Genomic DNA, 16,519 nt, shown 5'->3' with positions numbered 1-16,519 from the left:
CCTTCTTGCTTGATACCATGTGCAGTGGCAATAACTGAAGGCTTATTCATTGAAAGAAAACAAATAGGGTGGCGCCTGTGGCTCAAAGGAATAGGGCTCCAGCCCCATATGCTGGAGGTGGCGGGTTCAAACCCAGCCCCAGCCAAAAACTGCAAAAAAAAAAAAAAAAAAAAAGAGAAAAGAAAAAGAAAGAAAGAAAACAAATAAACAAAAGCACAAAAAACAGTGATAATCCCTGGGTTCCAGTAAGATAATGTGTTGGCCAATCATCTTTCCCCTTGGTCTACAATCTTTGTTTCATTCTGGCTTACTCTTGCTGGAACTGCCTCAGCTCTACCTCCAACCCCCTTAAATCAAGAACAAGTTCCCTTCTATGCTCCCAGCCGCAGTTCCTTCCTCTTCCAGGAGGTGTGGGAATCCACCCCCATGAATGGACATAAAAGTCTGGTATCTAATGGACCCAAACTTTATTTCAAAACCTAAACTAAAGCTGTTGAAAATCATCTTTCTTTCAGGGAATTGAGTAGTGAGCTTACAGAGGTTGATTCCCTGGTTCTAGCACAAGGGGGTAGGAATTTCCTCTTCCTATTAGAATTGCTTCAGGCCATTTGACTGTAAGAGCTACCTAGTCCCCATCACCCATGGTGAGAACAATGAGGTCTTGGAAGTGCAGCACTTTTGGTACCACAGCAGCCGGCAGGATGATCACAACTCCATCCCTAGATGCCCATGGCCCCCTCCTTTCATTTGCCTTCCCCCAAACCAGATGCCTTCAAAACTTACAGGCTCTTCACTCAAAATTTCCCATTCTAGATATTTTCCAACCACCTTTATACATTTTTTTTTTTTTGTAGAGACAGAGTCTCACTGTACCGCCCTCGGTAGAGTGCCGTGGCATCACACGGCTCACAGCGACCTCTAACTCTTGGGCTTACGCAATTCCCTTGCCTCAGCCTCCCGAGTAGCTGGGACTACAGGTGCCCGCCACACTGCCCGGCTATTTTTTTGTTGTTGTTGTTGCAGTTTGGCCGGGGCTGGGTTTGAACCCACCACCCTTGGCATATGGGGCTGGCGCCCTACTCACTGAGACACAGGCACCACCCAACCACCTTTATACATTTTTTAATAAACTTGAGGAGAACTTCCCTGCCAAAAAACACAAAAAACAAACAAAACAAAACAAAAGCTCTACTCTCAACCTACCTCCCTTTTCTTATCCATTCATTAAAGAAGATCAAAGTGAATAAACAACCAACACTTTAAAATCCCTCCCAGTCCAGCAGTGCAATACATGGCTACTATGAAGTCACCTCACTTGATCATATCCATGAGCTAGACCACAAAACAGACAAGCCTTAATTCTGATACCACTGTCCACAGGGATTACTGGCCTGTCTTGGCTTCTTGCTCAACCCCTCTCCACTGGACCCTGCCTCTAAACAGACCTAGTCTCTCCAGGTATTCTGATAAGTGTGGATAGTTTTCTTCACCTCTGGATTCCCAGCTCTTTATGTGGGGCGTAGGATATGCACCATGCTTAATAACTATGTGTAAGATGAATAAATAAAGGAAGAAACAAAGGAGGAGAGCTCTTCCTCACAGAGGTAAGGGTCCAGCCTTTCAGATTTAGCAAGCTCGACCTCAGGGGAAGTAAGGTGTCTTGGTGCGGAAGCACCCGGCTAAGTCACCTAAGTCACGGATAAGAACATTCACCACCATCTCTTCCTTCAATTCTGACAAAGACCGTCCTAATTAGTCCTCCTGCTTCTATTGTTGTATACATTTTCACATGGATATCACGATGATATCTTAAGAATATTTTTAAAATATTACTCTTAAGACCTCCATGCTTCCTGCTGTCCATTAAGCCTGTTTGCAAGGCCCTTTGTGATCCGGCTCTGCACATCACTCCCAGTTCTCTCCAATCCCACGGCCTTCCTGTTGTCATCTCCTGGGCTGGAATCTTCTCTCTAGTCTGATCTTGCAAGGCTGGCTCTGGCTCCCCATTCAGGATTCTGCTCAGGGAGATCCATCTTGAATAGCTCATCTCAAACTAATCCCTCTCCCCTCTTTTCTTTGTTTCTGTACCTGGTATGTTTGTTTCAAGACTGTATCATAATTAGGAAGTGATTATTAGTTTGCTGCCTTCTGTATCTTATATATTTTCTCTGTCCCTGGATTTCCTGAGGTAGGGAGCACATCTGTGTCTGGTGTCTGACACAGAACCTGGCACAGAGTAAGTACTCAATGACTGTCCAGTGAATGAACGATGTCCCTTAGCCTAATTAGCAAGTATAATTGCCAGCGATGTGCTCACTAGCTAGCACTGTTAGCTATAACATGGGCAGGAGGGGAGCTGGCAGCAGCAGGTACTGAAGTTTTCCCCAGGCCTACTTAGAAGATTTTTGGGACTTGGAACAAGACTTCAAATTTGGACTTCACATTTGAACTTCTCTGACTCCTGGAAATTCTGTGCCAGAAAGTGAAGAAGGTAGGGGACAGCTGGCCTGGGCCCCAAATCCTGGTCTGGCCCTTCTCTCCCCTGTCTATACCTAGCTTTGTCATGCTTAATATGAGGGTACCTCTAATCACTTCCCAACAGCTGCTCTTGGCCAAACATTTTGCCAGTGATGTGCTCACTAGAAGCTCCACCTGCCCTTAAGAGAAACTAAAGGAAAGAGGTCCCAAAAGGCCCTGAAATCTGGTCTGGGCTATTTGGCAAGGATTTCTGGGTAGTCTCAGTGGCAAGGGGTGTGGGTTTTGGATGGACATGTTCCCATGCACGCAGTGGCTGGTTTCTGCCTGTGGGTGGGGAGTGCTGGAGCAGAGTCCTCCCAGTCACAGAGTTCAGGAGAAGAGCCAGTCTTGTCCATGTCTCTGAGACATATTACTGTCACCTCTTTCTGACAAGCAGTATCTTTTGAAGGTATGCTGACATGGCCGCTGTCAAGGACATGATGAAAAAATATTTTGGAGCCAAAAATAAGACACTGAGCTAGGCAAAGAAGTGAATGAGAGGATGATGCCCCTTTGGCTGAGAGGCTCCTCACCAACCAGCGTCACAGGCCCCTTGCTCACTACCAGACACCTGCCCCTGGCATAGACTTACACCCCATTGATGTACGAGCATGTTTATACTCATGACCCACATCCAACAGACAAACACTGACTCTGTAATAAACGTATGTAACAGAGATAACGGCCTGGAAAAGAGCATAGTGTTTTATGTCTTATCTCTTCCACCACCACCTACCTTTGGGAGTTAAAAGTCTGTGTCTATGCCTGAGATGAGTGATCAGAGGGGCAGGGAGTGCCCTTTGTTCTTTGTACCACAGGACGTTGCTCAATGGAATTGTCTTGGCAGGCAGAGGTCAGGACTTTGTCTTCCCAGGATCAGAACCATCAACCATAGTTAAACAGCAAAATTCTGAAGCTGAAAACCCCTTCACCATAAGCTCTGTATTTCTGCATATAGCTAGGACAATGGCACTTTTAAGAAGAGAGTCTCCATCCTCCTCATTTGCCAGCAAATTAATAACCTTCCCCTCATCTTCTCCCCAAACCACTTGTGCTTGTTCTTCTGATGCCCCCGTAGGCAATCTCAGAGGCACCTAGAAGCCAAATTCCTATTAGTTTGGGGCTCATCAGTCTTTCAGTGTTCACCAGGAAAGTTCTGGTGTCAACTCTCCAGAAGCTGCTGTTTCCAGACGATATTTTTTCAACTGGCGGATTAGTGTCAGATACTGCCAACCAAATGCAGTGAACTCTCTAATATCTGAGCTGACTTTTTTTCCAGCTGGAAAAGTCTGTCTATCTTTCAAGCAAATGATATTCAGCAGTCTCTGACCTGCCATAAACATGACTTTCCATCAGTCACACTGAGAGACACAAGTCTATTTATCAAACAATTATCAATTACTTGGAGGTTCTGCTGTTCAGGCACATAATGAACTCCTTGATATTTTTTTCCACAATGTTTCTAAGACAGAATAGATGTCAGAGCAGTCTCAAGATGTTAGCAAAATGATCGAAACCCCAAAGCCTAAAGAAAAAAAAAAAGGGAAAGAATTTTCTTTGAAGTATTTCAGATTGAAGGAGAGAACCTAACCCCGTGCCACTGTAAGACTCCTCTCAGTCAGTCTGTCATCATGTCACACTATGGAAACAGCAAATCTACCTGGTCTCATCTGCACCCTTCATGTTTTGACCTGCCCCCTGATACCCCCTTGAGAATGCAAGTTACTGAATGTCGGAGATGAAAAATTCAGCTTTCATTTTGTTTAATCCCTGTTTTTTTTTTTTTTTGGATAATAAAGACTAAGAAAAAAAGAAGGCATATGTCTATGGGAAAAATTCATCATCATAATCATCATAATTCTCCATCATGAGTAAAGCTGCTAATTTTTCACTTACCACTTAATACTGATCAGGCTCTGTGCTAAGCACTTGTTACTCATCATCTCAAAGTGATATTGAACTCATAGTCTACAAAGATGGGTTCTAGTCTTAAAAATAGCACATGATGGAGCAATCCATCTCCATAGCTTGTGTTACGAGCTTACAGTTACTGAAGGCAATGTCCATGTCTACAAGTATAAAGAACATTGCATTTAACATGAGTTTTGTTGCTATTGGTTTGTTTTCGAACAGGGTCCAAGTTTTAGCATACTGTGAACACTGAATTCCATTTAGTTATTTTCCGAAGACTTTGCCCTAGATGACTCTTGGTTTTTTCAAAAGCCAAACTTGTCTCCAAAATATAAATATGTATCTACAAAGAATATTCAAAAGAATAAAACACAGGCTCTTCTAACGATTCCTTATACAAGGAATGCCACGGACACTGGCAGCAATGGAATAATGGTTAGAAAGCATGTGAATCCTTGCATGGGAAATTCAACATATATTTGATTAAATATAATCTAGGATGTAACTTACTTTGACAGGTTGCTATAAGTACGACACACTGGTGATTTATAAACAACAGAAATGTATTTCTCCCAATTCTGAAGAGTGGGAAGTCCAAGTGCAAGAGGCTGGCAGATTCACTTTGTGGTGCAGGCTCACTTCTGCAGCATCCTCCAGATGCAGAGGGGCCAAGGGCCACTGGGCCCCTTCCATAGGGCACCAGTCCCATTCATGAGAAACCCACTCTCAGGGCTCAATCACCTCCTAAAGCCCCCATCACCAATACTATTGCCTTGAGGTTTAGGTTTTAACATGAATTTGGGATGACATAAACATTCAGATTGTAACAGTTTGTTTAAAGAAAAAAAAAATAGACAAGTCAGCATTGAATTGTAGTGTTAACTTAGGTGTCAGGAAATTCTTGATTTCTTAGAAACAATAGATTTCAGGAGTGGTCCTAGACCATTAAAAGGAAGTGTTAAAATGTATATTTTAAGCTAATTATAGACTCATAGAAGTTGCAAATATACTAAATTGAATTTTCCTGTACCTATCACTCAGCTCCCCTAGTAGTGACTCATAACAAAAAATAACAAAACAAATATCTTTGTTATAATGTGATTTTTGGTCTTCTGGGTATATACCTAGTAGAGGAATTATAGGATTGAATGGCAGATCTATTTGTAGATCTCTAAGTGTTCTCCAAACATCTTTCCAAAAGGAATGAATTAATTTGCATTCCCACCAGCAGTGTAGACGTGTTCCCTTTTCTCCACATCCACGCCAATGTCTCTGGTCTTGGAATTTTGTGATATGGGCTAATCTTACTGGAGTTAGATGGTATCTCAAAGTAGTTTTGATTTGCATTTCTCTGATGATTAAGGATGATGAGCATTTTTTCATATGTCTGTAGGCCATGCACCTGTCTTCTTCAGAGAAATTTCTCTTCAAGTCCCTTGCCCAGCATGGGATGAGATCACTTGTTCTTTTCTTGCTTGTACGTTTGAGTTCTCTGTGGATTCTGGTTATTAAACCTTTGTCAGAGACATAACCCGCAAATATCTTCTCCCATTCTGAGGGCTGTCTGCTTGCTTTACTTACTGTGTTCTTGGCTGTGCAGAAGCTTTTTAGTTTGATCAGGTCCAAGTAGTATATTTTTCAAGCTGCTTCAATTGCCCAGGGGGTCCTCCTCATAAAATATTTGCCCAGACCAATTTCTTCAAGAGTTTTCCCTGCACTCTCTTCTAGTATTTTTATAGTTTCATGTCTTAAGTTTAAATATTTAATCCAGTGAGAGTCTACCAGAATGTTTATTGCAGCCCAATTCATAATTGCTAAGTCATGGAAAAAGCCCAAGTGCCCATTGATCCACGAATGGATTAATAAATTGTGGTATATGTACACCATGGAATATTATTCAGCCTTAAAGAAAGATGGAGACTTTACCTCTTTCATGTTTACATGGATGAAGCTGGAACACATTCTTCTTAGTAAAGTATCTCAAGAATGGAAGAAAAAGTATCCAATGTACTCTACTATGAAACTAATTTATGGCTTTCATATGAAAGCTATAACCCAGTTATAACCTAAGAATATGGGGAATGGGGAGAGGGAAGGGAGGGAGGGGGGAGGAGGGGGGAAGGGAGGGTGATTGGTGGGATTACACCTACGGTGCATCTTACAAGAGTACATGTGAAACTTAGTAAATGTAGAATATAAATGTCTTAACACAATAACTAAGAAAATGCCAGGAAGGCTATGTTAACCAGTGTGATGAAAATACGTCAAATGGTCTATAAAATCAGTGTATGGTGTCCCATGATCGCATTAATGTACACAGCTATGATTTAAACAATAAAATAAAATTAAAAAAAATCAAAAAATAACGAAGCAGTACATTATTAAAAGCAGCAAATTGACATGGGCGCAATGTCACCAAGTGGCCTACAGACCTTACTTGATTTTTCGCCAGTTTTGGCACACATTTTTTTTTCTTTTCTTTTATTCCTTTATTTAAATTTTCTTTTTTAATTTTGTTATGTCTTTGAGTATGAAGAATGAAGATACTTTGTAGGGAAGTGAATGGAATATTAAGCCTAGCTAAGTATGAATCGTACTTCTACCACTTTCTTAATGTGGGACTTACAAGTATAACCTCTTTGAGCCTTTTTATGTCTTCCTTTATGTAAGATCAGTGGTTCTCAACCTGTGGGTCATGTTCAGTAGGAACTGTATTCAAGGGCCACAGCATTAGGAAGGTTGAGAACCACTGTGTAAGATTTTTCATGTTAGGGCATTTGAAAGCATTGCAAGGTAATGAGTGAGTATGACAGGCCTGGTCACAGGTAAAACTCCACGGCTAAACAAATGTTTTATGACACCTTGTGTTTCTCTTACCAATTGGCTTGAGGATATAATTATATGTAGCTTGCATGTAACTGATGCAGCCCATGAAAATCACTTACTCAAGAGATATTTGCAAAATATTTAGTAAGAAGAGAATGATGCAAAATATCCATTATACCGAGTGAAGCCTTCTTCTTCTTATCTAAAATATGCCCTTCTTTAGGGAACCCCAAATGTATAACCTTATTTTCACTGAGTCCTTTAATGGAAATCCTGCTGGAACCTAAGCAAGATAGCATCAAATAGAAATAACATCCTAGCTGAACTCACTGACAAATGCTATGGGAACTGGGAGCACTTCTCATATATTAATCAAGGGCACTTTTTCCATCTGTAGCTGACCATCTGAGCATCGCAAGTCAAAGTAAGATTCTCTGAAAAAAAACTATATGGATAAAACAAATAAAAAAAAATGCTTACTTTGAAAATGGTTTCTTCTTTCTGCAAAAATGTTGTGCACACCATTTCTTTTTTTTAATTAAGAGGTTCCCCTATTATTTTCTAGTATGTTCTAAATTATTTGGTAGGTTAAAGAAGGTATGCCTGGTATGCCAGATTTATACCAGGAACGTCCTTGGTAACTGTCCTGAACCCATATAAGGTGCACATTTATATATGTCCTTAGCATCACTCATTCATAAAATAAAGGAAGGAAATGAAAAACTGCTGTCACATAATCTCTGTATTCTGGGTGCTGTTTATGAAATAGGCATGATTTTGCTTCAGAACATCTCCCTTTTTCTCTGAGCATTTTATTTGGGTATAAAGCTCTCTGTAAATCATCTCAGTAAAGACTAAATAACTCCCCCCAGCAGGATTCAGATTTCCATTACTTTATATGCTGGAATGCCGATGAGTTTTCCAAATCAATATTGCAACAGAAATGTGGCAATGACAATATAAGATACAGAGGAAGAACACATAAGAAGCTGCTTTCTTATTCTATTTCTGGAGAAAAAAGGCATGTAGAGCAACAAAAAGAAAAAAAAAGAAAAACTCAAATAGAAGTAGGGGAGCTGGAGTTAACTTGTGGCCCCACGTACCAATGATTAAAACACCACACGACATCACCAGCTACGTGAGTCACATTATTATTTCATATGAGAGGATGCTTACTTCATTTGTAGCTTAAAAAAAAAATAAAAATCATCACACTATATTGAAACAGAATATAAAATTCAGGAAAACATTAGTGAAAGCTCGGGCTTATTAAACAAATAAATGGACTGCTCATTCTAAGTGGATCATAAAATGAAAATTAAATTATAAAAGTGAAATTCTTTAGTTTAACATCTTTTCTAATACCCTATTTAAAAGAAATAAAGAACAAGTTAGGAAAAAAAAAAAAGAGGAATAAAGTGTGGGAAAAGTGAATTTTTTTTTTTTTCCCCAGAATTGGCCTTCTTCTTGGGCTCTTTTGACTTCTAAAAGTATTAGCCATTCTAAAGGCTTTGAGAAAGTCTGCAGGAAGTGGACAATCCTCTCTGTCAGCCTTCTTTAAGCCTTTCAAGGTACTTAAGGAGATAACGGTTCCTGATAACATGTAACAGATTTTTCAGGTCTGTAATAATTTATGTCTTTATCACCCAGCACTCCATCTGTAATGGTTCTATAATTGCTGAAATGGTGGGAGGAAAAGTATAGCCATAAACATTCACTACCTAGTCATTAAATAGGAACAATGCAATGAATATTACTATAATTTATAATTCTAGGTATTGAGAATGCATATGCGTTAAAACTATACCCCTCATCCACAAAATACATGTATTTCTTTAACAAACATAGGGCATTATTTTGTGTGTCACTGGATTAATTCCTCCAACCCGTGCTTACTGAGAGCCCCCTTGATGGTAAGGACCAGGGTTAACAGTGAACAGGTCATAGCAAGCTTCCCTTCCAGAGAGTATGAATAACTCCAAAGCCCTACTTTTGAGTAGCTGTCATCCCAGGAGAGGAGACCTTTTGACAAATAAAATGCAGTGAAATGAGTATTTATGAGAGTCCATGTTATGGATCTAAGGAGAAAAAAAAAAAACACAATAGCTAAGGACAAAGACTCTGGACCCAGAATGCTTGAGCGCCAACACCAGCTCTGCCACTTCCTGGTCAGTTGAATAATGGCTAAGTTAGTTAAATTCTCTGTTTCTTCATCTTTGATATGAGATTTGTACTAGCACCTTCCTCATGTAGTTAAACGAAGTAATATTTGTAAAGGCCTTAAAGCAGGATCTGGAACGTAGGAAGCACTATGCGTTTGTTACATAAAGAAGATGTTATACCAAGGTGATACAGGAGTAAGGGGCATTCCTCCAGGGTAGATGTGCCAGTGTGGAGGAGGCATTCAAGTAGGAGAGGAAAAAAGGATAAGGCAAAACTCTCGCTACTGTTGGCATTTCAGCCACCAGTACAGACACTACTGGGACAGAGCCTCCTAGATTTGCTCATTCTCCTTATTTTGAAGTCCAGATCTGCTTGTTCCCTTTAACTATGAGAAAACTGAAGCACAAAAAAGATTCAGCCTCAGGGCAATAGAGAAACTCCTAGAAAAAGAGATTTTTTTTTTTTTAAACACCTGACCTCAGCTCAAATTTGTCCATTCCAATCAATCTTAACCCAACATCTGATACTTCATGGAAAACCTGGTGCCGTGACAAAAAGCTCAAGAACCCAGAAATTCTTTAGAACTTATATCATTGCCTAAGCACATACTTGGAGCCCCACTATGTTGAAGAGCTGTTGGGATAAGATCAGCAAGAATCTGAGAAGACTACAGAGATGAGTGAAGCCAATACAGAGAAGACAATGATGCCAGGGCAAGGACAGAGCAAGAATTAAACTTTCGCCTGAGGACGATGAGAAGATTTGAAGGAGATTCACAGAATTATGAAGTGCAGCTGTAGGGGGTGGTGGGTAAGAATGAGGAGGCAGAGAGGAAATGGGAGAGTAGGGCTCGATCCCTGAACCTATTCCTCCCTCCCCATTGAGTCCACAGGCTACTTAGTGGCCATTGGCACTTTGAGGCAGTGGAACACACAGGGAATTCTAGCTCCACCCCCTATAGCAGTGTGCCTTGGGGCAAGTCATTTGTTCTTTAGGTGAAGTGCCTAGAAAATACATATTGGATAAATGTTTATTTTCATGCCTCTTTCTCAACTTGGTAAAATTGGAATATGAAGACCTACTTTACTAGACTATTAATGTAAGCAAATTTAATACCATGCTAGAAACGCTTCATCACAGACTTCACAGAGTGGAATCAGAGTCCATTCCTCTTCCATCTGTGGGAACTGTTGATCATGGAAGCCCTCTCAACATGAAAAACCCTGAAAGTCTAAGTAACTCAGTCCTTCTAACTCCATATAAAAGTTGTTTTTCCATGAGAAAAAAAGAAATAAGATTAAACCTAAGCCTAATGGCTCCCTCCTTATACTCTGTTAACCCATAAAGGAGATATACAACTCCTATCTCAACTAATCTAGGCATTTAAATTACTGGGAAAATTACTGACAATGCCTCAAAATCCACAAAGCACTACAATAACAAACAAAGGACCTGGTGCTGGTGACTGTTAAATGGGTTATTTTTATTTTTATTTATCTCTGCTCAGATGTCTGTGTTACTGAATAAAGAAGTGAAGAAAATATGGACTTAAAGGAACAGAACATAAAAGCAATGGTTAAGGGGACCATAGGAGAGATAATAAATGGAGCAGGAGATTTGTCAGAGAGTGCTTAGCAAACAGCACTATGAAAAGGTTCGGGGAAAAAGGTCAGAGATAGAGGCATAAACAGTCAACTGAGCATCATGATACTACACTGCCAGCTTGTAGGGAGCTGGGTAAAAGATGAGAAGCCTGAGAGGGTCTGGAGCAGCAGCCATAGAATTTGGAATAATTAGTGTGCCATCTAAGTGGAAAAGAAAAATAGAATAATGATTTCAGAGCAGAGGTCAAATACTTCTCTAGAAAATAAGCTACACAAGATGAAAGGGAAGCCAGGGCAGAGAGGGTAGGGTGGAGAATGCATAAAAAGGTAGAACTGGAGATCCATGATGAGAAAGGAAAATGAATATAGAAGAGATGCCGTTGAGCATAAAATCCGGAAAATGTGTATTCTCTAATTCCTGGATGCTTGCCACTTGTGTCTAGGTGACTTCGACCAGGAAAACTGCTCTCAAGATTAATAGTGATCCTTTTGGCTGAGAATTGATAACCCAGCAGCTCTATATTCATCAAAAAAAAAAAAAAAAGAAAGAAAGAAAGAAAAAGGAAAGGGGAGAAAAATCAGAGAATGCAACAGAAAACGTACCTAGATGAAATCCGCATAAATTGAAAAACAAAATGTTTAATACAGTCATGATTATTCTCAAAAACTGAATGAGTAAATAATGTTGCCTATAATAGACATAACTCAAAAAATAGAGGCTTAAAAAAATAATTGAACTATATCAATACCTATTAATATCAACTCAATCATTACAGCTGACATAGAGACTCCATTTGCTACTTTCAAGTCCCCCAATATTAAGTAGTATAATGTTTCAAGAAAAATGAATTAGAAGCCACAGAGTTCTGAGTTCAAGCCTTAGCTTGGCCACATATTAGCATATACAGGCTTAGAAAAGTAATTTTGCCAGCTTGAGATTACTTTTCTCAATAACAACAAAAATTATCTTGTGCTGATTCCCATTTCCCAGGTTTGTTTTCATACGTAATAAGATCTTATTTTTTAAAGTGCCTAGCATGTAGCATGTGCTCAATTAACAGTGTTCATTTGTCAGACTTCTAAGGCATGGTATGTGAGTTGCAAGTCAGAATAATTTAACTGAGGGCATTTTTCTCTTCAGTCAATTATGGAGCCAAGATAAGCCCCAGAAAACCATTGTCAGGACTGCCACAAGCCAGGCAGCCTTGTTTTTGTATCTCAATCATTTAGAAAAAAAATGTTAACTGACTTTTAAACAATAATAAAAACATCATCAAACATTTTATTGCATGATGAATAATGTTCTTGCAAAGTAGAGCCCCAGGGAGGCTAAGCACAAAGTCTACCCAACCTGTCCTTGCTGACAACTCTCACTGCTGGAGGTCCTCTTCTGAAACTGCTGTAGGAACTCGGGGGCATGTATCTTTGATTATCCACAAAGGTGGAAAATACATTCTTCTGAAAGAGGATTACCTATAGATAAAGTTGGCATCACTTGGATCCAAGCCCAGGAGCAATATCTGCCTGAAGTGAAGCCACAAAGCAGTGAGGCTGATCTTTTACAGTGACTCATACTCTAGTTTGGAAGAGATATTTATCTGTCTATCTATCTATCTATCTATCTATCTATCTATCTATCTATCTATTCATTTATCTATCATTAAGTTCTGAACCCTACCAACCTAAAAGCATCAGTACATGAAAATAATAATATGAGGACATTTATTGTACCACTGAATGTAGAAGCAAAACTAATTTCACGTATATTGTTAAAGAGAAAATGTATTTAGTGATACTTGCTATAGCATAGTAGGAGCTGGCTTTTTACAGGACCATCACAAAAAATATAGGAACCATGGCATTGGATTTCGTAGAGGAGGAAAGAGACAGAGTTCAACTCCAACACAACTGGCAGTGGAAATTTACAGCCAAGTCAAGGGATGTCAGTAGATTAAAAAAAATCACTAAGATGTAACAACAAGAGCAAAGGGGACTCCAGCCTAATAAGATTCTTGCAGAGAACAAGCCAGGGTGACCAGACATTACCAGGGGGATGGTGGGAGATGGGAAACCTCATCAGAATTTGAAGATGATCAGATATTATGGGTTGAGGGTTCTTGCTAAACTGACTTGCCAGGGATTTTTGTTAAAACTGGATTTTAGGAGAAAATGCATGGTTGGGACTTACGGTTATAGTTGTCGCTTATGCCCTTTTTTAAACCTGGCAATCTGTAGCATTTTTTATTTTTGAAAACCCCCTGTCAAAACTTTGGCAATGGCATAAATAAGTATAATTATTTTTTTTTATTTTTTATTTTTTTTACAGTTTTGGCTGGGGCCAGGCTTGAATCCACCACTCCCAGTATATGGGGCAGGCGCCCTACTCCTTGAGCCACCAGGTGCTACCATATAAGTATAAATTGTTCATCTAAAACATCACCACAATTAAATGACATGTTGCCCCTCCTCCCACATTTATGAAAGAGCAAAATTGGCAATGGAGAGTATGTAAAGAGGTAAAGCCCCATAAAACAGCAAAAATGTTTTATAAGCTCTCTCTTTAAAAGCCCCTCACTCTTGGAGGGAATTAAAACCTACATTCCCACTTGAGGCCAGTAATCAAAGGGGCAAGGGATTGTTCTTTTGATTTTCTGTATCACAGGAGATGGCTCAATGGAATTGTCCAAACAGAGATCATGAGGTTGTCTTCAGTGAACACGCTATAGTTAAACAGAAAAGGTCCAAAGCTGAAAACTCACTTTATATCTCTGTATTTCTGCTTAGTTAGGATGATGGTACTTTAAGACAAGAGTTTAACATCTTCCTCATTTGCTGGCAAATTAATACACTTCTCTTTCCTTTCCCTCAAACTGCTTGTCATTGTTCTTTGTTTAACTGCAGGGACAAGTACGGAACTTTCAGTAACACCGACATGTAGATCACAAAGGAACCTGAACTCATTTTGCTTTTTCCAATTTGAATGCCTGGTGGAGCCAGTCTGGAAGATGGATGTTTGACAACATGTGGCTTCTACAACCAGAGAAGAAACACTATGCTGCTTCCCATGTTGGTGAGTCAAGTGGACACAGAAAAATCTCTGTGGAAGCTCAAAAACTATCTTTGGTGCAGTTAAAGTCACTGGAAATAAATTTTTCCCTTTGAATTGAAAATAGGACCTTTTATGAGTGACATGGTAGGGCAATTTTGTGATCAAACTCTATGGTTTGATTCCACTGATGGCATTCTTGTACTGTTATATAGTGCTGATGCTAACCTTCAGGGATGTCAACTGTTTTCACATAACTAGATGTTATGGAAGGCTCACAAGCCAGTCCTGTACAAATTAGGGTAGCCCCCTTACTCCCACTGTTAAGTTGTCAAACATTAAAGATTGAATATGGACAGACCAAAATTCTGGACTTACTTGTTTAAGTGATAATACCAAGCCATATAACTTCCAGAAATATTTCACAGCTTATCATGTTCCAGACTGGCAGGGACACATGGAAACTGGAGATGTGGGGATGCCAATAAAGAAGAAATTGCACAGCAAACTCCAGACTGTGAATGATTCCAATATGACCCTATCTGTAAATTAACACTTTTTTTTTTTTTTTTTTTTTTTTTGTGTGTGTGGCAGTAGAGCATACAAGTGATTCCTACTTATATGATTAGGATGCTACTGACTTAATTATCTGACATCCTTTGTTACCAGGTACTCCACCTTAAATGCCAGCCAGATTACAAACTTGGGCTTTTTCATTCATAAATATCCTTATGATATGATCCAATATCCTTATAATATTATACCAGATACAATATTATAAAAGACCTACTGGTATATCAGAATTCTAAGTTCTTTTTAGGGCTAAGACCTCTTTTACCAGCATTTTGAACTCATGAGATTGAAAAAGCAGTTTTGAGTTTCTCCAGGGTAATAGAACAAGAATTCAATATCACCGTACAGGTATTGGGAGTTCAGTTAGAAGGCAACAGCCTAATCTCTGTTGTATTTGAAAACTTCCACAAGAAACTTGCATGATTATTATTAAAAAAAAAATGCTTCTATATAAAACCACACAAAGTAGAGACTGCAATCTAAACTTCTTCATGAGATAAATATTCTCCATTAAATTAAAGAATATCTATTTCCAAGAAGGGGTAACTGGATTAATGGTGTATGGGGATATGTGCTTAGAACTATTATTTAATGTTTATTTCTTCTCTTTCTAATATGCAAAATCTGGCAGTTAAGTTCACTAATTTATCCTAGAAAAAGTACTACATACCTCATTGCTGAATACCATTATGGTCACCTTCAAAGTACCCACCATGGGAAGCTATGCATTGACATTGGCACCTAGTCCACCCTTCAAAGAAATTTTGGAGCTTTCTGGAATGACCATCAGAGCTGTTGTCATATGGCACACAAAAACATGAAACAATTAATGTCATTCAGCAAGACACCACCACACAGTGACATGAACACAGCTGTAAGACACTGATATATCAAAGTTACAAAAGCTTACTGAGTTGTTTGTACAGTTCTGCCAATGTAAGTACACAGTGGGAAGTCAGACCTTGTGCAATGACAGCTCTGATGATAATTCCAGAAAAAGAGTTTCAAAATTTCTCTGAAGCATGGACTAGGTGCTGGCATTGGTGCATACTTCCCAGGGGGAGTACTTCAAAGGTAAACATAGTGATATTCAGCAATAAGTTATGTAGCACATTTTCTTGGATGAGTTCACCAACTTAACTGTAAAACATCATATGTTCTTGGTCTCTTATTTCTTAACTATTAACCTGATCTCTCTCTCCACAACCACTGACTTAGCTTTTAATGTGTGAAACTTCTCAGGAAGTTCCAGATGGGGGAATAAAGAAGTTGAGGAAATTTTACCCCAAAATATAACTCCTTGGTATAAAGGCTCTTAGAAATTAATAGGCCCTTGTAAGAGGCTTGCCCTCTATCTGCACATGTCTGACCCACCAAAAAGAACAATGGATTTCCCTTTCCCTCCCTGTTATCTTGGTATATTGCAGGGAAAAAGATCAAGAATGTAACCAGACCTGGCCCAAGTTAATATAAATACAATACCTGTCTCTCAGGTTAACTTCAAGTCACTCTGTTTGCCCCCATCCATTCATTCTCTCAGGGATCTATTCATCTTCCCTAGCAACCATTTTCCCTAGCAACTGTATCCCTAAGCAGAATTACCTATACTCTTCATCTTCCCCTCCCCTACAAAAGGACAAATACAAAAATATCTGAACTTCACTGGGATATTGAGTAATCACTCTATGATTCTCCACATGCACACAGTAAATAAATCTTTCTCTTATTAATCTGTCTTAATTGTGAGTTGAACATGCAGCAAACTTTCTGGGGGAGGGGAAAGTTTTCGCTCACCACTATAGGATGTAAAAGGATAAATTTACTAACTGCTTCTCTTATACTCTAGCTTTTACTTAAGGCTAAAGTCACATTCTTTTTT

The 16,519-nt window shown here is 39.3% G+C and overlaps 1 protein-coding gene and 1 non-coding gene across 4 annotated transcripts in view; one reads left to right on the top strand and one right to left on the bottom strand.

Moving 5' to 3' along the window:
* CTNNA2 (catenin alpha 2) overlaps nt 1-16,519 on the bottom strand; it is a 1,130,561-nt gene that overhangs the window by 190,682 nt on the left and 923,360 nt on the right. The gene's annotated exons all lie outside the window — the stretch shown is intronic.
* Nucleotides 12,121-12,249, top strand: LOC128585265 (small Cajal body-specific RNA 20). Its single transcript, XR_008379985.1, has one exon. It is a non-coding gene; the product is annotated as a small Cajal body-specific RNA 20 (non-coding RNA).

Source organism: Nycticebus coucang, chromosome 4 (assembly GCF_027406575.1).
Source record: "Nycticebus coucang isolate mNycCou1 chromosome 4, mNycCou1.pri, whole genome shotgun sequence".
Taxonomy (NCBI): domain Eukaryota; kingdom Metazoa; phylum Chordata; class Mammalia; order Primates; family Lorisidae; genus Nycticebus; species Nycticebus coucang.
This window is presented reverse-complemented; position numbering and strand designations above follow the sequence as displayed.